Source organism: Odocoileus virginianus, chromosome 31 (assembly GCF_023699985.2).
Source record: "Odocoileus virginianus isolate 20LAN1187 ecotype Illinois chromosome 31, Ovbor_1.2, whole genome shotgun sequence".
NCBI lineage: Eukaryota > Metazoa > Chordata > Mammalia > Artiodactyla > Cervidae > Odocoileus > Odocoileus virginianus.
Window position 1 is genome coordinate 23359900 of NC_069704.1, and position 24804 is coordinate 23384703.

General features: G+C 39.8%; 1 pseudogene; it reads right to left on the reverse strand.

Annotated features, from left to right (window-relative positions):
• Nucleotides 1–372: 372 nt before the first annotated feature.
• On the reverse strand, nucleotides 373–23265 carry LOC110150789 (casein kinase I-like; annotated as a pseudogene).
• Between the last annotated feature and the right edge of the window lie 1539 nt (nucleotides 23266–24804).

Genomic DNA, 24804 nt, shown 5'->3' on the forward strand with positions numbered 1-24804 from the left:
TGACAGAGTAGAGGCTTGTAGAATGGTTGCACAGTTGGGCTCTCACATATGGGATAAACCCCTGGTTCAGGAATTTGGATGTCAGACACATGGTACAGAGCTACCCCAGCTGACTCACCCAGTCAAGCCCAAGTCAATACACAAATGCTAAAGAAACCTAAAATTTTGTATGCTTCTGAAATTTGGGGGTCGTTCGTCATGCAGCATTATTGTGGCAATAAATAGCTGATAACTGTCAATTGAGGATTAGTCAAGCAAAAGGTACACTCTGAAATGATATTATAGGTCATTGTGCAAACAGGTAAGTGTATTATCTTTTGCGGAGGCAACAAAAACTCGTTTTTTCAGTGACTTAAAGCAGGCAGCATTTCTTTACTTCTCACTCCTGAGTTTGCAGGTAGGCTGTGCCAGTTCCCCGACAGGCTGCAAGTAGGCAGATATCTGATTCTTGTGCGTTTTCACACTGAAGGAAGAATCAGAGACCACTATCTGGCACAGACAGCAGGAGCACGCAGAATGAGCCAACACAAGCACATGTGCTTATGTCTTTGCACCGCCAGGAGACTCTGGCTCCGCTCTCCCACTCTCATCCCCATAAACCAAAGCAAGTCCTTCCATCACTCATGGGACAAGGATATCCATCTTCCAGGGGCGGGTTGGGAGTGTGACAGAGGGAATAAATAGTTTCTGAGCAATAGCACAATCTCCCAACAGAAGTCATATAACCATTTAGTTTGCAGCTTTTCAAGAACAGTTTGATTACCATAAATTATACATTATGATGCACATTATTCCATAATAATGATATTGATATCTAATACTGCTTTCTAGGATCTTCACTGAAGTTCAACTAGTCTCAGAAATTCTCTTAGAGTGACATGCACATAGAAGAAAAAGAATGAGTGAAAGTTGCGGTCACACCGTAAAAAGAGCTAGGAATATTGGAATGAATGATTATCATTTTCTGTATCCTGAGTCCATCTGGATGAACAAGCTTGCTTTCTGATGTGTAACAATGACATGTGGCCAGGGAAAGCTGTCTGTCATATCATCCCCTGAAAGCTGCTGTCAACTTACTACATCTCCAGTGACTTTTTTTGCGGGAAGAATGACCTCAGCTCTGCTGTTTTAGAGTGACTTGCACTCATTCGTCCTGATGCAACCTATGGCCTCCTTTTCTTTGAGGCAAGAACAGCTGCTGCACAGGCGCCATCAGCCTAGGAGCCTCACCTGTCATGTGCCTGGTGCCAGGGACCCTGTGGGAAAGGCAGGGCCGAGCGACAGGGGACGAGAAGTTATTTAGGAGGTAGGAGAGAACCCAGAAGAATGATGACTAACATGATCCTCTGAACATGAAACCACATTTGTACTTCCCACAAACATGACTCAGTATTTCACCCAGCAGAGCTCCTTACTGTGGTGTTGCCTCTAAGTTGAGTTGTAGTGGTAGTTTTAAAAAGTTCTCCTATTTTATTTAGCATTTAGTCAGATTTAATGATATTAAAGCTACAGAATATAACTTTGTCTCCTAAATTAGGCTGTACCGCCTATTTTCCTATTTCATGAGTATGTTCGTATTAATGACAAAAATAATTTGAGAAAGGAATATAAAATTCCTCTTTCCATTTCTAGGTCTTCCACTGTAGCACCTCTGTTTTAATTGTCTAAACAAGACTTTGTGATTTACAAGATTGATGAACGTGGAACCTAGCACCAGAAACTACTATTATCTCCAAACGTATTCAATATTTTGACCCTCTTGCATCACTGTTTTGAGAAAGAGACCTTCAAATAAAACATATGATATTACGTGTGCTTTCATCAATATGATAACTAATTTAATTGTCAATGTATTTATTTAGAATGAAGTGAAGTGTTCTTAATATATGTATGTGTTACTTCTTTATGAAAGAACTTCCCCTGAGATGCTTTGGGTAAAGTGGGTATTTTGACTTGGGAAACTGGTAAGGACATCATCTCAGTACACATGTATCTTGTGAATTTAAAGAAAATAAGAAGAGTTTTGAGACTGACCTACTGATTCATCTATTTATTTTGATTATGGTAAAAACAAGTAAAATAAGATCTACCCATTTAACAGATGTTTAAGAGCATGCCCAGTGTTGCATAGTGGATGGCTAGGGCTCATTCATCTTGCATAACTGATATTTTATATCTATCGAACAGTAACAACCCATTCCCCCTCCTCCATTCCCTGGCAACCACTATGCTACTCTGCTTCTCATATAAGTAGACTCACAAAATACTCATCCTGTGTTTGGCTTATCCCACTTAGCACAAGGTCCTCTAGATTCATTCGTGTGGTCACATGTGGTAGAATTTTTTTCGTTTTTAAAACAGAGTAATTTTTCATTGTCTGTATCTCATCTTTTATTTCTTTAATCCATAGTCAATCATGGAAACAGTTTATATCTATCAACAGATGAATGGATAAAAATTACATTCAGTTATTTATGTAGAAAATTTCCTTGGAATATCAGATGATGCTATTGCTTTCAGCAGGAATGAAAAATGAGAACCACGCCTATCAGAATCCCCAAATTCCAAATAACTGTGATTCCAGAAGCCTGGCCCTCCTCTGAGGTTGCTTTTATTCCCTTAAGGGACCCTGCAGCCACGTCACAGTCTTGTCTGCTAATGGCATGACTCACCCAGTGAACACACCTGCTCCTTCTGGATTTGAGTCAGGAAACAGTGGACATTCTTTTGGGGATTTGTATTTATAGGAAATGAAAACTGTCAAAGCAGGACTGTTGATTAACAACATAACATGAATCTCCCAGAAAACAAATTTAAAAGCAGAGTTCTTCAGTCTTCTCTTCCTCTTGAAATCAAAAGAGCTTCATTTCCTGTCAGTCCAACAAACATCTCCAGGATGTAGAGTGATGCTCTATGGCATGCTGCTTAATGTTGTTATTTTATTTTTCTCTGCTTGAAAGTGAAACTCAAAGTCGCTCAGTCGTGTCCGACTCTTTGCGACCCCATGGACTACCCAATCCATGGAATTCTCCAAGCCAGAATACTGGAGTGGGTAGCCTTTCCCTTCTCCAGGGGATATTCCAACTCAGGGATTGAACCCAGGTCTCCTGCATTGCAGGCAGCTTCTTTACCAGTGAGCCACGATTTCTCTGCTTAATATGTGTCTATCTCTGTCCAGCCACAGAGCTACTACAGAGAAGTTTGTTTGACAATAGAAATACCAGTATGAATGTTTTTTACTTTCTTCTTCTCTTCTGATTTTGGGCTCTGTGACTTGGTACAAACTTAAGACCTCAGCTACCATTTCATCATTCAAATTGCTTACTAGACATAACCATTCAGTTTTAGCATAGTCACAAAAGTCCAAAACTTCACTAATTTCTCATTTTTAAAATTTTTATTTCTTTTTTTTTCATTTATTTTTATCAGTTGGAGGCTAATTACCTTACAATATTGTAGTGGGTTTTGTCATACATTGACATGAATCAGCCATGGAGTTACATGTATTCCCCATCCCGATCCCCCCTCCCACCCCCCTCTCTACCCGATCCCTCTGGGTCTTCCCAGTGCACCAGGCCTGAGCACTTGTCTCATGCAACCAACCTGGGCTGGTGATCTGTTTCACCATAGATAATATACATGTTTCGATGCTGTTCTCTCGAAACATCCCACCCTCGCCTTAACTTGCTTTTTTTCTCTGGAGTCTCTGGCTATACGAGCACTGTCCACTTCAATTAGGCTTTTTGTCATCGCCTCCTTCTCTTTTTCCACATTCTCACTAGTTGACTCTTTCATCTGGATCATCTGATGAAGTCTTTGGAACTGTTCCTCCAACATCCCTTTGTAGCAGAACCTGATTTCACACTGCCAAAATATTTGAAGCCTCCTGCCTGTTTCAGGCTGCAGGAATTCTCCAAAGCCAAGCCACTGCCCTTCCGCTGGTAGCCCAGACTCCATGACACACTCCAGCAGCATGTAGCCCATGACTGTGCAAAGGCCCTGGCTCCCTCATTTCAAGGTGTGTGCTCCTCATCCTTTCCATCATTCCAGGCTCGAGAATTCACTCCAGCTGCTCTCTGGATAGCTGGTTTTAGCATATGCTTCTTCTTCAGTTGCTTTCCTTCCCTTTTCTCCATCATTTCTCACCTGGTGACCTATATTCTCTGCACTCTTGGTGGTGCATCTGCCTTCTCTTAGCCTTATGAAATGCTAAGGACTCTTTCTGCTGTATCTAAAAGCTCACAATTTCAGGAAGTTTTACCCATCACTCAATGCTGAGTTTCTCACTCCTTCATTTTGTGCTGTATTCTCACCACATTTTCTATACACCCCTACTTAATAATATGTTGTGATTTCATATTTACATCCTTCTCTCTTCTTTGACTGGACAGTGAATGAGGGCCAACCTTTGTCTAATTCTTTTCTTTTGCACCCAATAAATTTTGGCACATAAAGTATGGGGCATATAAATTCTGGAAAAATGACCAAATCTCCAAATCCAAAAATCCTTTATTTTTAGATTGCAGAGATTCACTTCTGTCTTGAGATCTGCCAAAATGTTTCATTTTCTCTCTGTGTACCTTATTCTGATTATTTTTATTATAACAAAATATATATTCAGACAGCAAGGGATAGAAATGAAGTTTTATAATTTTTAATTTTATATTTATTATAAAAACCTTTATTATTATATTGTCCCTTTATTCCTTACAGTTGCATTGCCAAACGGTATGAACATGCCACATCCTTTGTTATGGCACTTGCCAAAAGGTGAGTCTTCAGTTACCCACTAGTGCAGGCCCCAAGCTGACTCTCTTTGAACTGGATTAAGAGCCTCCATGTAGGGCCCCAGGCTCATTCAGGACCCCGAGAGATGTCTTTACAGAAACACAAAGAACAAGCAAACATAATTTCGAGTGAAATCAGAGTTCCCAGCAAAGCATTCTAAAGCATTCCACATTCTTATCATCTGCTGTCCGTATGTTATGAGATTTTGAAGCCCCATGTCCATTACCAGTAACTGGTCAATCCCAGGTGCTGAAGAGAAGGAGGGGCATTTGCAGGCCTATAAAGGAAATTTCCATGCAGGCCTTCCAAGAGTGAAAATCACTGAAGCTTCAGGAAAGAATGTTCTAAAGATATTTTCATCACATGTCTTTACATACTAATCCTCAGATTTTTATAAACAATGAAAATTAATATTCTCTAAATCCTCTATTTTTCTAAACTTAAAAATACAATGCAATGTCCTTAGCTTGCTTGCACTCAATATGCCAGCAAATTTGGAAAACTCAGCAGTGGCCACCGAACTGGAAAAGGTCAGTTTTCATTCCAATCCCAAAGAAAGGCAATGCCAAAGAATGCTCAAACTACTGCACAATTGCACTCATCACACACACTAGCAAAGTAATGCTCAAAATTCTCCAAGCCAAGCTTCAGCAGTATGTGAACCATGAACTTCCAGATATTCAAGCTGGATTTAGAAAAGGCAGAGGAACCAGAGAGCAAATTGTCAACATCTGCTGAATCATCGAAAAAGCAAGAGTTCCAGAAAAACATCTACTTCCGCTTTATTGACTATGCTAAAGCCTTTGACTATTTGGATAACAACAAGCTGTGGAAAATTCTTAAAGAGATGGGAATACCAGACCACCTTACCTGCCTCCTGAGAAATCTGTATGCAGGTCAAGATGCAACAGTTAGAATTAGACATGGAACAACAGACTGATTCCAAATCGGGAAGCGAGTATGTCAAAGCTGTATATTGCCACCCTGCTTATTTAATTTATATGCAGAGTATATCATGAGAAATGCTGGGCTGGATGAATCACAAGCTGTAATCAAGATTGCTGGGAGGAATATCAATAACCTCAGATAAGCAAATGACACCACCCTTATGGCAGAAAGTGAAGAAGAACTAAAGTGAAAGAGAAGAGTGAAAAAGTTGGCTTAAAACTCAACATTCAGAAAACTAAGATCATAGCATCTGGTCCCATCACTTTCTGGTAAATAGATGGGGAAACAATGGAAACAATGAGAGACTTTATTTGGGAGGCTCCAAAATCACTGCAGATGTTGACTGAATCCATGAAATTAAAAGACTTTTGCTCCTTGGAAGAAAAGCTATGACCAAACTAGATAGCATATTAAAAAGCAGAGACATTACTTTGCCAGCAAAGGTCCATCTAGTCAAAGCTATGGTTTTTCCAGTAGTCATGTATGGATATGAGAGTTGGACTATAAAGAAAGCTGAGAGCTGAAGAATTGAAGCTTTTGAACTGTAGTGTAGGAGAAGACTCTTGAGAGTCCCTTGGACTGCAAGGAAATCCAACCAGTCAATCCTAATGGAAATCAGTCCTGAATATTCATTGGAAAAACTGATGTTGAAGTTGAAACTCCAGCACTTTGGCCACCTGATGTGAACAAGCGGCTCATTGGAAAAGACCCTGATGCTGGAAAGATTGAAGGAGGGAGGAGAAGGGGATGGCAGAGGATGAGATGGTTGGATGGCATCACCAACTCTATGGACATGAATTTGAGTAAGTTCTGGGAATTTGTGACGGGCGGGGAAGCCTGGCGTGCTGCAGTCCATGGGGTTGCAAAGATTCAGACATGACTGAGCAACTAAACTGACTGTTCTTAGCTTATTCTTTGTGACTGGATGCACCATTGGTTTAGGAAGACTTGAGATTGAGAAGTACATGTTGCAATGACTGCAAGGCCCATGGCAGGGAGGGTGGGGGGAGAAGAGGACAGGATTAAGCATGGTTTGGTAGGTAGGGGCAGGGCTCTGAGCGAGTGTGGGTTTCCCATCTGCTGAAGTAGTCTGAGGGTTCTTCATCTTGGGGTGATAGGCTCTCAGCTACACCTGAGGAGAGGTTGATGAATACAGGAAATTCAATACCCAGAGGCACACAGGACTGCCTATGTGCACAAGGCATTTCCTGATAACTCTGATGTTGATGCAGATTTGTTTTAGAATGAAGCTGTTTTGCTGTCAAAATTTTAATTCATTCAAAACATTTGTGGTCAAGATGGCAGAGTAGGAGGATTTTGGGCTTACCTCTTCTCGAGAACACATCAAAACTACAACTACATATAGAGGGACTGTCACTGATATTGATCTGGGAACTAGCAAAACAAGTCTTCTACAACCAGGACTATAAAGAAAGATCCACATGGAGTCTGTTAGGAAGGGCAGAGAAGCAATATGATTGGGGCCTGCACCACTAGCAGGTACATGAAAGAAGGGGATATCCCAGACTTGATCCTCTTTGGGGAGCCAGAGGTTCAAACCACATACTAAGAACCACAAGCTGGAGGTCCAACACCAAGAAGACAAACCACTTTAGCCAGTTTGAAAATCAGTGGGGTTTACTGAAGGATGATACAAAGGAGAGACTCCAGCTCGAGAAGCATGTGCACACCTAGGCAGCTTATTGAAACTGCCTGGGGCTCTGGCTGGCTTGCCAGGACTGGCCTCGCATGCCTCTAGGCTTGCACTGGGCCCGTTCTTCAGCCCATCTTGCTCCAGGGCTGCTGTTCCACCAGGGTGGAGGCTGGAATGTCCAGCCTCCACATTGCCAGCAGGAATGTCCCTGTGCAGAGTTGGGAAGGAGCAGGGCCAGCTTAGCATGCAGCACTGACCCAGACTCTAACCAAGGCATGCACAAAGCGGGAATAAGTAAAACTAAAACAGAAGTGCAGGCCCTAGCCCTCAGATCTCTACTTTGACTTCAACGAGGCAGAAACCATCATCACATACATGGGAGAAATCCAGCTTCTCAAGGGCTTCTGCTTCAGCCCACTGGGTCCTGACTCTTTCCCCAGTAGAGCAGCGACAGTCACTGAACCTAGGAGAAGCCCCAGCATGAAACTGACTCTGTCTCTAACCCCTTCAACTCCAGCCCTAGCTCCAGCCCTACCTCTCATCAAGGTGGTGGCGGCCAGGGCTTCTCAGGGGAAGATGTAGCCTGTGCTCACTTCAGATTCAACTCTCCCACCAAAGTCACTGGGTGCATCCACACTGCCTGGGGGTGCTATCATACAAAGACATGCATTCAAGATTGTGACAGGTAACTGCTTCACCCAATTTCATAAAGACAGAGGAAGCTAAACTAAATGAGAAAATAGGTGAGAATATGTCTCAAATGAAAGAAAAAGGAAAGGACCCTTAAAAAAACTCTGATGAAAAAGAGATAACCTACCTGATGGAGAGTTCAAAGCAATAGTAAGAAAAATGCTAACTGAATTGGGAAAAAGAGCAGATGAACACAGTGAAAATATTAACAGAGAATGAGAAATATAAAAAAGAACCAGTCATGTCAATGTATGGCAAAAACCACTACAATATTGTAAAGTAATTAGCCTCCAACTAATAAAAATAAATGAGGGGAAAAAAAAAGAACCAGTCAGAGATGAACAATACAATAACTGAAATTAAAAAAAGAAAAACATCTAAGGGAATTATCAGCAGATTAGGTACTACAGAAGAATATAGAAACAATCTGGGGGACAGAAAATTAGAAATCACCCAATTAGAACAGCAAAAAGAAAAATAAATTAAGAAATAAAAACAGTTTAAGGGATCTTTTGGACAATACCTAGGATATCTAATATTGGCATTATAGGCCTTCCAGAAGAAGATAAATAGAAAGGGGTAGAAAATGTATTTGATTAAATTATGGGTGAAAACTGACATAATTTTAGGAAGGAAACATATCAAGGTACAGAAAGCACAGAGATTTCCAAACAAGATGACCCCAAAGAGACCCACAGCAAGACATATCATAATTAAAATGGCAAAAATTAAAGATAAAGAGAAACTCCTAAAAACAGGCTAGAAGGAAATGCCATAATGTATTTAATGTACTGAAAGAGAAAACCTACAACACAGTACATTCTACTCAGGAAGGTTATCATTTAGAATTGAAGGAGATTCTTCAATTCTAATAATTCTTAATAATTCTACTACACTATATTCCCTTAGTAAAATAGAGAGAGGCAAGAATTCTCTTATAAATTTGCTTCTGCAGGTGACTGTAACATGGAGTGTATCTTCTGAGAGATAAAGATACTTAGATAAGCAAAAACTAAAAATGTTCAAAGTTTGTCAATAGTAAACTGACTTTATGAGAAGTGTTAAAAGGGTCTTCTTTAAGTGAAAAAAAAAAAAATCCTCCAATAGGAAATGACGTCTTTCAAAATGCTTATGTCTCAGCCATCCTGAGAAGTTGATTCTGATGCATTATCTGTAGCTCTACAAACAGTTCTGGTTTCTATATCTTGGTTGTCTCTGAAAAGCAGTCTTTTAACACACATATTCGGGATCTGAGAAAAATCAGATTATAGTTAATTTTCAAAATATGTTTCTGGGAAACATTTTTCCTTCCTAAAAGTTTTATAAAAAAAAATTAAAGGACTCCATTGTCAAATGAGTTTGAATAATTTTATGTTTACCATGTCATTCTCTCGGAGATTCACACAATTCTCAGTTAAAGTAATTAATGTTAATATCATGGAATGTTACATTTCTCAAACCTGTCTGGATATGATTTTTTTTTTTTATGTAACTTCTGTTGACATGACTACTAATAGATAGAACCTACTTTGAAAATTGCTCATCTGGACTTATTAGCCAGAAGGACCCTCCTGAGGTTTTCACCCCCGCTCCCATTCTCTGGTAGGGGGGAGATTACCCCAAATGAAGTTTATTTATTTTTTCACTCTGATCCCAGGACTGGATGCAGCCATAACATTTCTGGCTTCAGTTTGTTTTGATTCAGTCTTTGCTGTTTTGATTCAAAGTGAGATTTGGCCTGTCTTCAAAATGAATGCATTTATGGCAGAAAAGTAAAACAATGAAAGAACAAATAACCTTCCTATCATCCCTTAACACATTGCCAACCTAATGCAAATTTCTTGCTAGGGAGTGCAAACTTCTTAGGTACAAAGAGAAAAATCACTTTTAGGATCTTCTCAGGCTTTGAACTAATTTTCAAACACAGGGGAGGTTACTTTCAGGAATCTGTTTTTTTTTTTTTTTTTTTTTTCTGAAGGTGAAACAGAGTTTCAATATATACTCAGCATTTTTCTAGCTATTGTAGAGTTTCTAGTGCCCTGGGTCTTATTTTCAGTAACCATGGAAATAACTTAAGTGATGGGACCATGAGTGAGTGTGTGTATGAATAGCCAGATGGTATGTCTTTGTACTAAGTAATGCAGCTGGAAATAAGACAGCACTATGCTGGGAACATCTATTATTTCTATCCTGAGTTTGGATGTACCAAATGGGAGACCAAAAGACTAATGTGTTTGGCTACTAAGGGTTTCATGCTATTGAAATGGTTTGCATTACTAGCAGATCTGATTCCCTGAGTATAGTGGAGAGAGGCAGGAATTCGCTTTTTTAAACTTGCTTCTGCAGGTGACTGTAACCTGGAGTGTTATTCCATCTGAATGCACCAAGTACATCATAATCTTCTTAGAGCCAGATCAGGGTAAGGTAGTATTAATGAATAACTAGCTTTTACAATAGAACAGCATCCCTGAGCAGAGGAAGTGTGCTTGGCATCACCCCTGCCACTGTGGATCCTTTTCTCTCTCTCTGAGTACTAGGAGGCTCCCTCGCCCCCTACCCCCTGTCATCAAAGGGGGGAGAACAAGGAGCCCCTGATGGCTGGAACTGAGTCTTTATGGCTGCCTCAACCGCAGGCTTGCCGTGCCCCACTCCTGCTGGTACAAGCCCTGTCAGGCAGCCTTCTAACAACCACCCTCACTGAATAGCAGGTGAGGCTAACTAACCCCTCCTATTGTTTCCTCAGGCTACAGCTGTTAACCCCAGGGCACCCACTCTTCTAAGGCTTCCCTGGTGGATCAGTGGCAAAGAATCTGCCTTCAATTCAGGAAATACAGGTTTGATTCCTGGCTTGGGAAGATCCCCTGGAGAAGGAAATGGTAACCCTTTCCAGTATTATTGCTTGGGAAAATCCCATGGACAGAGGAGCCTAGTGGGCTACAGTCCATGGGGTCTCAAAGAGTCAGACAGGACTTAGCAACTTAACAGCAACAACCCACTCATCTGCATTGATTTCCCCAAACCCTGCATTGATTACCCCAACACAGATGTGCTGAAAACATTTACACTTTCTTGTTTGATGTTATCTCTTTCCTTCCTAGACCATATCATATACAAATGGTCATCATCCTTTCTCTGATACTCTCTCAATTGTTTCCTTTGTTCCCAGTTTCAAAGAGACCTGCTCAATTTCTGGTGTAATTATCTATCACAAAAATATGTCCATGCCTATGTTAGCTTTGACGCATACATGCATGCATGTATATGTTAGAGAGAAAAGGAGAGGGGAGCAGAGAAAGAGAGAGAATTCTGTATACATACTCATTGTGCACCACGCACTGCAGCTGATGTCAGAAGACGTAGAGAGATGTTGACAGGTCAAAGAGAAATTTTTAACACATCATGAAATCTGCATCATGAAAGATAATTATTAGCATTTCAACCAAATAAATGACACTTTCCTAAATCCAGTGAAAGGATTAGACAGGAAAACGCAAAAGCTGTAAGACAGAGATTTGGAGAGCTAAGAATAAAAAGGCTCACATATGCTCTGTCTTTTTGAAAAAAAAAAAAAAAGCCAACTGAAAGAAGAAGGAATTCAGCAAATCTTAAGCATCTGAGTTAATTTGATATGCATGTACAATCTCTAGGAAATGAGCAAAATGACAAATGAAATCACTGAGCATAAGTTTTGCTTCATATGACATAGTTTAGAGAATATCAGCTCTCTAGCCAGGTCAGCAAAAGTGTCTGGAATGTTCCAGAGGTTTGGATTGTTCCCAGAAGCATACAAGTTCAGAGAGCACACATTCTAAACAAACTTTTACATATTTAATGGGCACAGAGAAAATAAGGGAAAATATGGAGAGAGTTCCTGTTAGTCAATTCAACTGAGAGTGAGGAAATGGGCCTTTAAATGAACAACTGACATTTGTTTGCTGTCTCCAGCTTTGCAGTTTTCAGATTGTCAGCGCCTCGTATTCTAGGTCACTGCAAAGGCTCCGATGTTTTTTCTTTGCAGCACTAGAAAGATGATGGGATAACTTGTCCCCCTTCTTGACTCCGAGTTCCTTGAAAACATTCCCCGTGTTTTTGACTTACCAGTGAAAAAACATTCCCCACAGTTTTTGACTTACCAGTGAAAAATGACATGCATGGAGATGCACTGAACTGATGAATGCATACATGATTCCTGGTGCCAGGGTAGTTCAGATCAGTGGTTTAAGATGTGAAGTGAGGTGTTAGTAGTAACCCAGAGTATTCTACAAATGGGTTCCTCGCAGCTCAGATGTGTGGAGCCCACAGTAAAATCTACCCAATCATTCCATGAACTGATCATTTGTTGGCCTTGAGGAATTGCATGCCTATTGACTCATCCAGGGTTATCTTGTGGCTTCCAATTATTCTGACCTTCCATCGTTTCCCAGCAGCGACTGAAAGGAGGTAAGGGGCCATAGCTTTAGTGAAAGCACTGGAGTAAAAGCGACTTTGAGATTGGGCATCAGTCATATCACTTGTGATGTACCTTAAGGAAGATCTGAAGCTAAAGACCTCACGGCTGATTATGTCTCCCAGTAGAAAGTAAGATGTCTATACGACAAACATCAAACTCTTGACCTAGCACTCAATATTATCCTAGTTTCTGAGGAATATCCACAGCAGGTAATTGCATGCTTTGTATCTATCACACGCTCATCATTCTTCTTGCCAAGTCAGCTGTGCTGGCATTTGTGACCATCCAGGCCTCTGTCAGTCCCTCTAGCTGAGGACTGAGTCTAGAATGACTGCCACATGCTCTCCCTACTTCTGCCTCCTCAACAAGGGATCCACCCTGGTTTCCACTTATTCACCCAAACACCTCCTCTGTGGATGGTACTGTGTACAATGTAGCCTAGTTTCTCAAAAGACACCATCATTAGAACTACTGACCCACATACTCCTAGCAGAATATTAGTATTGATTTCATTATGCTCTGTAGCCTCAGGTCTCACCCCACACCCAACCTTGTGGGCATTAGAGGTTTTTCCAGCTTCCCCAAGTCTCCCAATTGAGCCTTATAGAGACTGTGGTTAGAACGACATCTCTCTCCTCTCAGTCAATCATTTACTTTAACATTTTAACTGAAAATGACTTTTTCCTTCAGGATACTGTTTTAGCTTTGGCCATCTGAAGCGTAGCCACTTCTTCCGCACTCTTTACTCCCAAGACTAGAAGTGGAAAATCCGTCTTCTTGTTCCTTATTATGACTTCATGACTACTATTCCTCCTTCTTCACTAACCACTTCCCCCAACTTTGAAGCTCATTACCTAAAATCTCCTGCCCTTTTCGTAACTAAAGTGCTCCCTATTATTCCTGAGAAAGTTTAGTATCTGACTTCCTGCTTTTCCTTCATCAGTCCTGTCACCATATTCGGTGACTTCAACATTCACGTGGACCAACACACCCTATATCCAGGCTCCCCTTCACTCCTACACTTTCCTACCAATGCTCTTTTCTATCAAGTCACCTCAGAAGCTCACTCCCATGGTTAAATTCTAGAATTGATCATTGTCAACAGCAGCATTTCCCTCAAAGCCTTAATTGTGAGCATCTTATTCCCTCACCACCACCTCTTGGTATCCCAACCAATTTTCTCTAGTTCAACCATGGAGCCCTTCAAGCTATTAACTATCATATCACACCTCCATTTTCTTGATCTTGTACCCACTTTCCTCCTTTCCTGGTTTAAATATCCCTGTCTCACACAATAATTATTCCTTGTAGATAATCTCACTGTTCTTTTCCATTTCTCCCAATAGTATACCTGTTCTTGAAACCTAAACTGTGGTTGTGTGCTCTGCTCTGGTCATGTTCAACTGCTTGCATTTTGCCACTAATTAAGCAGATTATTTAACCACAGTTTAAGCAGGTTTACAGTTGTTTTGCTTACTTGTGTTTCTTCTGTCTCTCTAGATATTTCCCACCCCATTTTAAGCAAATGGTTCTGAATGGTAAATTACTTTGCATTTTTGAAAATGCCTGTGTTTTATCCCTATTATGGAATGACAACTTAGCTGGGTATAGATTTGATGCTCACCTCTGCATTTCTGGGTGATTCCCGAAAGAAATCCCTAAAATAAGCTGCTTGGATTTCTCTGAATTCTGCATGTGTGTGTTCAGTTTCTCAGTCATGTCTGACTCGACTGCATGGACTGTAGGCTGCCAGGCCCCTCTGTTCATGGGATTCTCTAGGCAAGAATACTGGAGTGGATAGCCATTCCCTTCTTCAAGAGATCTTCCCTACCCAGGGATCAAACCTGAGTCTCCTGCATTGCAAGAGGATTCTTTACCATGTGAGCCACCAGGAAAGGCCCTGAATCCTGCATAGAGCCTCAGAATAAGGAAACTGGATTTTCCTAATCCTGAGCCCTGAGATTTTCTTCCAGACATGACGTTGGTGAGCCAATCTGCCTTTTGCGAGCACTGAAAATCAAGCTAACCCTTTTGCTACATATATTATGTAACTTTCTTCTGGGTCTATAAAAGAAATCCTTTCAAATGTCCCTCTGGACCTTTTTCCAGATTACAGTTTAATTCCCAGTTATTGTCTGGTTCATTCGAATGTGGATTTGCCTATTATAATACTTTTACACTAAGGTAAGGGGGGCAATTATCAAATCAAAGTCAAGTAAGAGGTAATGAAGATTTGTCAGATGTTCCTGTGTTCTTAGGTGGGGGTGGGGCTTAAAGAAATGGAAGCTCCTTCCCAATTCTGTCCAGCTTTTCTTGCGTTTTCCATCCTTGCCAAGATTGGACTTGTGCATGCTCAGTCATGTCTGACTTCTTTCAACCTTTTGGACCATAACCCACTAGGCTCCTCTGTCCATGGGATTTTTCAGGCAAGAATAATGGAGTGGGTTGCATTTCCTCCTCCATGGGATCTTCCTGACCCAGGGATTGAACCTGTGTCCCCTGCATTGCAGGTGGATTGTTTATCTGCTGACCCAATGGGGGCCTTTATCCAAGATTAGGTTTTCCTGAATTTATGTATTTTAGCTATCAATTTTAAATATCTTATCTTGATGTATTGTCCTTTTTCTTAGTCAAAGATTTCCTTTCTGACTAATGCTTTCTACTCAACACACAGAATTCTAGATTTCAAGTTGCAATTTTAAGACAAAAGTTATTTCATTGTCTTCGGGCATCTGTTACTACAAATTTAAAAATCTATCATCTAACTATCAGCTTTTTGTGGGTCTGTCTTCTCTGGTAATTTTCTAAGCTTTCTTTTTACCTTTTGATATTATTCAGTTTCACCCCAGTATAAATAGGCTAATTTCTAATGATTCTGTTATTTAGTTCTTCCTCCAATCTGGAAATCAATCAGCAAGCTTTTCATCCATGAGTTAATATTTTCAATTGTTTCTCTCTGCCCTGTGTTCTAGATAGGAGCTATTCAGTTCTTTCTTCTGATTTACTCCATTCTCTTCCAAAGAAAGAAAGAGTTGGGTAATATCTGTCTTATCCTTCAAAAGCTTTTTAAAATGTCAGTGTCTGTATTGGGTTTCCTTGGTGGCTTAGATAGTAAAGAAGCTACCTGCAATGGAGGACACCCAGGTTTGATCCCTGGAGAGGGAAAGGGCAACCTCTCCAACATTCTTGCCTGGAGAATTCCATGGACAGGGGAGCCCGGCGGGCTACAGTCCATGAGGCTGCAAAGAGTCGGACACGACTGAGTGGCTAACACATCTGTCATTTCTAAGATTTCAAACCGTTGTTTGTTATGTACAAGTTCCCCGTGTTTTCCCTCTAATTACTTGTTTTTAAGTGCTGACCCACCTTCCTTTAGCTCCCCAAAGATATAAACATGGCAGCTATTTTAATATTTTGTACTACTTCATTAGTCAGGAGTGAACATTCTAATAGTTGTTTCCTTGGTTAGTATTAATTTCTGTTGTGTGCTCCCAACTTTAGTTGGGAAATGCATTTTGAAAAGCAAATTTTATTTTTTTTCTGTTTAATCACTATTGTAGGAGTTTTGCTATTACTTTCACTGTCCATGGCTTCACATGGGCCACAGTTACCACAGGCATACCTGGGGTTCCTTCCCTGGAGTTACATCATCAGTTTATAAAATCCGATTCCTAAGGCAGCCTGGCTTGTCCAGGTCCCGGTAGGATGCATGTGACTGCCAAGTAGCTGACTCACCCAGGTGTGGCTTTTACGCCAGCCTCAGAAGCCCCTCATCACAGGGCTAGAGTTAAGCAGTAAGCCTGGCTCTGGTCCTCCAACACATACTGAGTGAAAGAGAATACCAGTCTGTTTCTACCTCGGAAGCCTACTGGCCTGTGGTTTCAGCTTCAGTCCCAGGCCCCAAACTTCTGACTGTGTTTCTGACCCATTTCTGATCCATGAAGCTACGCATGTTGGCTTTTGCCTTTTTTTTTTCTCATTACTTTGATGGAGAGAGATAAAGTTCAGAGTTTGATCACACTGTGCCATTTGGAGGTGGTATTGGTTCCTCTGTTCAACATGAATAAGAACTCCATAATAATGTAAGGAGGGGGATCTCAGGATTCCTTGGGTTGTTGATACCAAGGGTGGTTGTTGTTTAGTCGCTAAGTCGTGTCTGATTCTTTGTGACCCCATGAACTGCAGCAGGCCAGACTTCCCTGGCCATCTCACTGAGTTTGCTCAAAGTTAATACCAAGGGTTAAGTTCTGATAAACAGCATAATTCTAACTAGTATCTCAGACACAGAGCAGGAAAGGACAAGAGGATGTACCAAGTTCAATGGGTCTGGCCCCTGTGCACTGAGAAAGCTCCATCACTGTCTCATTACAATAGGTGAAGAGAGACTTGAGACATGAGAGTTCTTGCTGCCAGCATTGTGGTGTTTTGTCAGGGTGTGGACCTCCATTCTCATAGCCCACTTAACTAGTAATCTGTGAGCTATAAAAATCAGTCCATAGAAAGAGCAACTGAGTTTCTTGTCAAATCTGGAAGACTCCTACTGATTAATGTGAAAGCTTTTTCCTGTTGCAGCTATGTGTAGGGGTTCATAAATAGAACATATTCAGTTTTACATTGTTCAGACTATACACAAAAAATTCCGTTTAAGAATGTCTTTAACTGTGCATTTTGGAGCAAACAATAAATGGCATATAAAAAGTATTATGTTTCCCAGGAAATCAAAGTTGATGTATTCGTTATCAGTTGCTATTGACGTCAGGTTAGACATCTATTTCTTTTTATTTGTGATTATATAACAACTCACGACAAAGCTGTTCTCTCATTCTGACTTCATTCTAGAGGTCTATATAAGAGATGCATCACCTCTCCATATGATCAAGGGCCTTGACTGGTGTGTCCTTCTCATATAGCTGGGGCCATGCCAGGCCACAGGGTACCTGGACTTGTTAATTCTTCAGGATCATTTGTCTGGAAATGCTGAAGTCTTTCAAGTCTATACCTATAAATCAGATAGGACCTGTGCTGAGTGCTTTCTGCAGTCATAACGAACATGGAGAAGTGAACTGTGTACAAATCTATGTAATCTTGCTCATACACATCATAATATATGCAATTTGCTAATGCAGATCAAAGAACACAGAGGCCACTCATCTCAAAAGCAGGCCTGTGGAAGTAGATGCTTCTTCAGGCTTCTGCATCTAATAGAAAGATGGGTTGAGTTCAGAATGTTGAAGAATAGAGGGCACGTTTGGGAGCAGTGAGGAGGTCAGTGTCACAGGGGAACTTCAGGAAGACAGAATGTGTGAATTTGTGGCAAATCCAGAGGGATGAAGTCTGTAAGAAAGTCCGGAAATCCAGGGAGAGGCAAAGGTTTGGCAGGATTTCATTCATGAGGATATTCAGGATGTGGTTTCAGAAGGAAAGAGGTTTGAGTACCATGTAGTAAGAAGGCTGGAAGAGGAGGAGGGATGGGAAGGCCAGAGGAATGGATGGAGTAGTCCCGCTCTCCCAATGTCTCCTTGTTCATGATACCCTGGCCACCATCCTTCGTAGCCTCAGCCTCGGGTAGTTGGCCCACGCAGCAGTGGTAGAGTGCCTCTTCTCCTCCCGCTCAACACCTCCTTCCCAGAATTACACCTCCCACTCTCACGTCACCATGTCTTAGAGCAGAGCTGCAATCCCTTCTCAGTCTGTGGGTTCCTAGTCTTCCAGCTCACTTATCCTAATTAACTCCCCTAGCAGTTCCTAAGTCTCATTTGGGTTTCCGATGCATGGACTTACTGAAACCATGTAACCCAGTTTGGGACTTGAACCCATCGCCTTTGAACTAAGATCACACACTTGGTTTCAGGACTTAATGAAACTCAGGTTCTTGATGTCTCATTGCAGAAAGAATTCAATGAGAGATAAAGTGATAGGTAAGCAGATTTATTTAGAGAGAAACACTCTCCACAGACAGAGTGTTGTCTATCTCAGATGGTGAAAGCAATCTCAAAATATGGTGTGGTTAGTTTTTATGAGCTGGATAATTTCATAGACTGATGGGTGCAATGGTTATTCCAGCAATTTTGGGGAAGAGGTGGAGGTTTCCAGGAATTGGGTCACTGACCACTTTTTGATCCTTATATTTGGCCTCAGAACTGTCATGTCACTGGTGGGTATGCCATTTAGTTTGTTGATGTGTTAAGTCGAGCTTATTCTAAGGCTAAAGGTCTAGTGGAAGTCAGCTGATCTGCCATCTTGCACCTATTTGGTTCTAATCAGTATGTGTTGTGTCCTCAGGCTATGCTATTCTTTTTAATTTTATTTTTTAATTGGAGGAAAATCACTTTACAGTGTTGTGTTGGTTTCTGCCATACAACAACATGAATAAATCATAACTATACACATGTCTCCTCCTTCTTGAGCCTTCCTCCCTCCCCGCATCCTACCCTTCCAGGTCATCACAGAGTGCTAGGCTTGGCTCCCTGTGTTATATAGCAACTTCTCACCAGCTATTTATTTCACACGTGGTAGTGTATATATGTTGATTCTATTTTCTCTGTTTGTCCCACTGTCTCCTTCTCCAACTGTGTCCACAGTCCATTCTCTACTACATCATCTACATTCTTTCCCTGCAAATAGGTTCAATGATATCATTTTCCTAGATTCCACATATATGTGCTAATATGCAATATTTGTTTTTCTCTTTTTGACTTACTTCACCCTGTATAACAGTATCTAGTTTCATCCATCTCACTACAGCTGACTCAAATTAGTTGTTTTTTATGGCTGAGTAATATTCCATTGTATATATGTACCATGTCTTCTTCATTAACCCATTTGTAGATAGACAGCTACAAAATGTTGCTTCCATGTCCTGGCTATTATAAATAGTGCTGCAATGGACATTGGGGTACATGTGTATGTAATTCTTTTAAATCTTGTGTCCTGCCCCCTTCCCTCTTGTTTCAATCTTACTTTCTTTATCATTCTACAAAACCCCGCCAAAATAGTCATCATTTCAATCACTTCTAAATAACACCTTGAATTTAGTTCTTCCACTCTTCTATGTACTGGTTGATGGTCCAGTTGTTCCAAACATGCGTCCAATTAATCTGGGCTTGTGTGAAAAACCAAACCACTTTTAAATTCTTGACTGCAAATTTCAAGTTGAGTTCTCAGACTACTGAGCCATTCTATGGCAAACTCTAGTATGTGTACTATGCTGCTTTTATTTATTTATTTTTTAAACTTTAAAATATTTAAATTTATTTCAAGAATAATTTAATTCAACAATAAAAGAAGAGTTTCATCTATTACAATACCTAATAGCTCAAGTGGAGATTTTCACAGAACATGAATTACTGGTCTTGTTCCACATACATTTGAGAAATTAACTGATTTATAAAACACATACCCCAAGTCTTCACTTCTCACATTTCTTTCTATATACAGCATCTTATCAGAGTACTCAAGCTATCAATATCTTTTAATTTATACTTGAAGTAATTTATATATAAGTCCCTTTACTGCCCAGTTTTTCTAAGGCAAAATTATAAAACTAATCTTTTAAATTGTCTATACTTTAAAGCATACTATTATAAATACTTCATAAATGTAGCATTTTATTTGACTATGCTTTTTTGTAAGTTGTGTTTCTTCTTTGATTTCATTTTTTTAACACTCACTTCAACCCTGATGGGATACAAAAAAGATAGCACACTATCCCTCTCCAAAAAGGGTTATAACTGAAAATTCTAAAGATACTGTTTAAGTCAAGGTGACAGCAAAAATTCTATTTCAAAAATGGATTCATAAGGTTTCTTTATACAAAAAAGAGGAGAGTGAAATGTTGCTCAAAAATTCAAGAGCTTCCAATTTATCTTACCCAGGAAATACAAACTCTTCAATGAATCTTCTATATCTTGTCTTGAACCTGCTCTCTGCTCCAAACCAACTGCTTATTTATCCTCAAACATATTCCACATTTTTAAACTTTTGCTTTATAATTTTTTAATGCCCATTCTCTCCAAAATTCTCTTATTCTTTCGCCTGCCTTTAAAGATTCCATTCATTCTTCATGCTCATCTCAAAAACCACCTTTGCATCAAATCTTTATAGATCCTACAGATTCCAATGATCCTTCATGGCACTTTATTAAGGTATCTCCCATGGTGGAGTTTATCCTGCATTGCTATGTAGTTATTTGTGAATTTATTGTAATAATGATAACAGGAACACAAGCCACAAGACTTGAAACTTAATGAAAGCTTACTACATGCTAGGAATTAACAAACATTATTTCTATTTTATAGCTGAGAACTGAGGTTTTGAGTGAATGAGTAACCTGCCGTATCCAGGTCTGATTGATTCCAGAGGCTCAGTGAGCTCTTAACCACTCATTACAAAGTCATTTCTCATAGGTTATATGTTTTTACTTACTTCTGCATTTCTGTAATGTGGAGAGCAGTAGCTTTCAAAGAACAGAACTCAGTAAATAATTTATTCACTAAACTAGACTACAGTTAGAAAGAACAACTACTATTACAATTCATTACAACAGGGTATCCAAACACTTCCATTCTAACAGAACAATATTCTCCAAGTTTATACTAACACCGCTAATCAGGATTTATGATTAAACAATTTTAATGTGAACATTAGGGGAAATAGCCTATCTATTGAAAACATGTGCATTTTTATCTCTAGTATGTCTGTATACAGTCTGTTTTATAGAAGAAAAGGATATGTATTTTAATCATTCAGTATGTATCTATAAGTATGTATACACACATATGCAAACACATGCACAAATGCATGCATGCACATATAAAACTGTTATCTGGGCATAATAAAACACCAAATATATTTATAAACAGTGAGAAGATAATACAGAAATAAATTAAGATATTTCATATCTAAAAGGACAGCAAACCTGATCTTTGAATTGTATCTTTTCTCTGTGTGGATGTGCTCCTATATTTAATAGATAGAGCAGGATCTTGCTGAACTGCACCCACTGGAGTAGGCAACTATTTACCAATCCGGTCATATTCATAATCAAACATATATTCTTTTCAATCAAACAAGTCAGTAGGAAGTTTTCTGAGGTAGTCATATTCTGGATTTTAAAAAAAAAAATCTAGCCTTCTTACATAACAAAGATACGTTGCCATTTTTGCTGGAAATTTTTCACATTACACTTCTATTGGTGTGGCTTGTTTTGTATCTCCAATTTTCTGCTACCTCTCTTTTAATGTGTCAGCCTTTAAACCTTGCAAAGGAAGACTGCCTCTCAGAAAATACATGAACATGTGACCTAAAGCTTCTAAGTCATCTCTTCTACTTTGTTCTTTCCCTAAATGTGTGTTTATGCTCACATATCTGCTCATATATCTAGCTGTCCCTGTAAGCCTTTTGTGTTCTTTGTATGGTATGTGTTTCTTTGCCTCTGGATCAACATATTCCTTTGCCAAACCAAAATCTATAATATGAATAACTTGCTGAGTTTTGTTTCCTGGAAAGCCTGTTAAGAAGTTCTCAGGTTTTACATCTCTGTTTATCAAGTTCTTTGAATGGACATATTCCACGCGAGAAATCAGTTGGATAGCTATCATGAGAACCATTTTAGGAGAAAATGTTCAGTCACACAAATCAAACAAATCTTCCAAAACAGGTCCCAGCAGTTCTATCACCTTAGTGTTGTATTTACCACAAAGGCCAGAATAATAAACTTGAGGTATACATCTCCAGATCGTAATCACTTGTACAAATTGGAATACAGTCAAATGTAGCTGTGATGCTCTGGATTTCATGAGCTCCAATTTAGTGGGCATATATTCATTAGTATACAATTTTTTCCCTAATTTTAGTTCTCCAAAATTCCCACATCCAGTTTTTTTTCCAACTCTAAAGTTAAGTCCAACCATTAAAATTCCAGAGGACGAAGAACCAGTTCCTCGAGTGTTAATGCTCTGCTGCTTTTTAAAGATTTATTTTTATTTTTTCCATTTATTTTTATTCATTGGAGGCTAATTACTTTACAATATTGTAGTGGCTTTTGCCATATATTAACATGAATCAATCATGGATTTACATGTGTTCCGCATCCCGATCCCCCCTCCCGCCTCCCTCTCCATCCCATCCCTCTGGGTCTTAAGTGAAGTAAGCCAGAAAGATAAAGACCAATACAGTATGCTAATGCATATATATGGAATTTAAAAAGATGGTAACCATAGCCCTATGTGCAAAACAGAAAAAGAGACACAGATGTACAGAACAGACTTTTAGACTCTGTGGGAGAAGGCGAGGGTGGGATGTTCAGAGAGAACGGCTCTGCTGCTTTTAAAGTGACTTTCCACACCTCTAGGTTTCTGAATTCTCAGACATCGCCTTCACCTGCCCCTCCTCATTTTAGGCTCATGATCTTGCCTTTTTACCTACAAGTAACCCCCTCAACTCACTTGTCTTTTGGCTGCTCTAACCCTCAACTTCTTCTGAGAGGCTTTTCTTAAGCAATTGCTTCCTTTTCCCCCTTCCTTATCCCCCCACAGTATCAATTTACCTTCCTCTGCTGGTTAGATATCATCCATCTTAACAACAAACTCTCTCTTAACCTTCCTTTCTCTGCAGTTGCTGCCAACTCTCTGGTGTCTTTACCTGCATGCTGGGGGCATCTGGGAAAAAAAAAAACAAACAAACCAGAACTCTGATTTTCACCTCTCCTCACCTTTTCTTTTCCCAGCCTTCTCATCTTGGCCTTCCCATTCACATCATCATACACCTCCTTGACGGAATCAGAAGCTTGACATTCCCTGTGTTTCCTACATTTGCCTCAACCACCATCCATTTCATCAGCCTGTCTTCTCAATTCTCTGTCCAAATTATGTCCCAATTCTTCCCCTTTGTCTCCATTTTCACATTCACATCCAAGCCATCAGTGCCTCTTGGACTGTAGCAATTAGTATTGCCACTTCTCTCTCTGTTTTTTTCTGTTGTTTCTTACCTTTTCATTCAAAACACTGCAGCCAGGGAAAGGTATGTTAAGGATCAAGTGACTGGCGTACATAAGGTGTACAGAATGGGTATACATAGACCAGGTGAATGCAGACACAAGAAAATGTAACTCTTTGTGCTCTCATTTGTTTTACTTGCCTTTCAAATCTTTCTAGCATGAGACTGAAGTAGAGATAGGAGGAGGGATACCTGTGGATATTCACTCTCATTTCATGGAGCATTTTCCTTGGTGGAAACATTCTGGATCCATCTTTGCTCAATTACTCTAACAAAAAAGGTAGCTCTGCATGTTTTTCCCATGGTTTCACTAATAGCTGGCTTTCTTGTAGTGAATTATATAAAATATATGAACTTTGAAATGACAAACAATAGAAAAAAATCTCAGCTCCTGCATTATCACCTGTGTTATTTGGGGCATGTTTCTAACCCTCTTAGTCACCCAGTCGTGTTCAACTCTTTGCAACCCCATGGACTGTAACCCACCAGGCTCCTCTGTCCATGGGAGTCTCCAAGGGATCTTCTTGACCTAGGGATCCAACATGGGTCTCCTGCATTGCAGCAGATTCTTTACCAGTCTTAGCCACTTTTGATGTTGTTGTTGTTGTTTTAATCTATAACTGGTTAATGATTCTTCAGGATTATTCATTACAGAAGAAGAACAAAGCTCCTGGTTAAATCCCATCTACACAGTGGTCAAAGTTCTCTCCTCTTTCTATGGAATTTTGTGTTTAACAAGTGACATGAAAAATGTCATGACATGAAAAAAAAATTTCTTGGGAATTTAATTTCAAAACTCAGAGCTATTCTGACTATATTCTAGAGCTTTCAGGTTCTCTAGAAGGATATTAAGGGAATGAGAGCCCAGTGCATTAAATCCAGGAACCCCCCATATTCTTTTTCAAGAGAGAATCCTGATTTTCCTCTTAATTATATATAGGGATTCTGCTTTATTTAAAAAGACCAGCGTCAATTTTTTTTAAAACTGGAGTATAGTTGTTTTACAAAGTTGTATTAGTTTCGTCTATAAGATCTGTGTTACTTTCAGTAATTTTAAAACTATTCCTTTAATGCCAAAATAATAAATTTTAGTAGTAGAAATTTTAGACATTTGGCAAACTTCTGCAGGAATATTTTAGGAAAGAAGGGAGATAATTTCATTAATGATTGATTCTTCAATGCATAATGAATAATGTGGTTCCTGATATCATTAAGTGCTTCCTAGGTGGCACTAGTGGTAAAGAACCTACCTGCCAAGGCAGGAGACATAAGAGAGGCA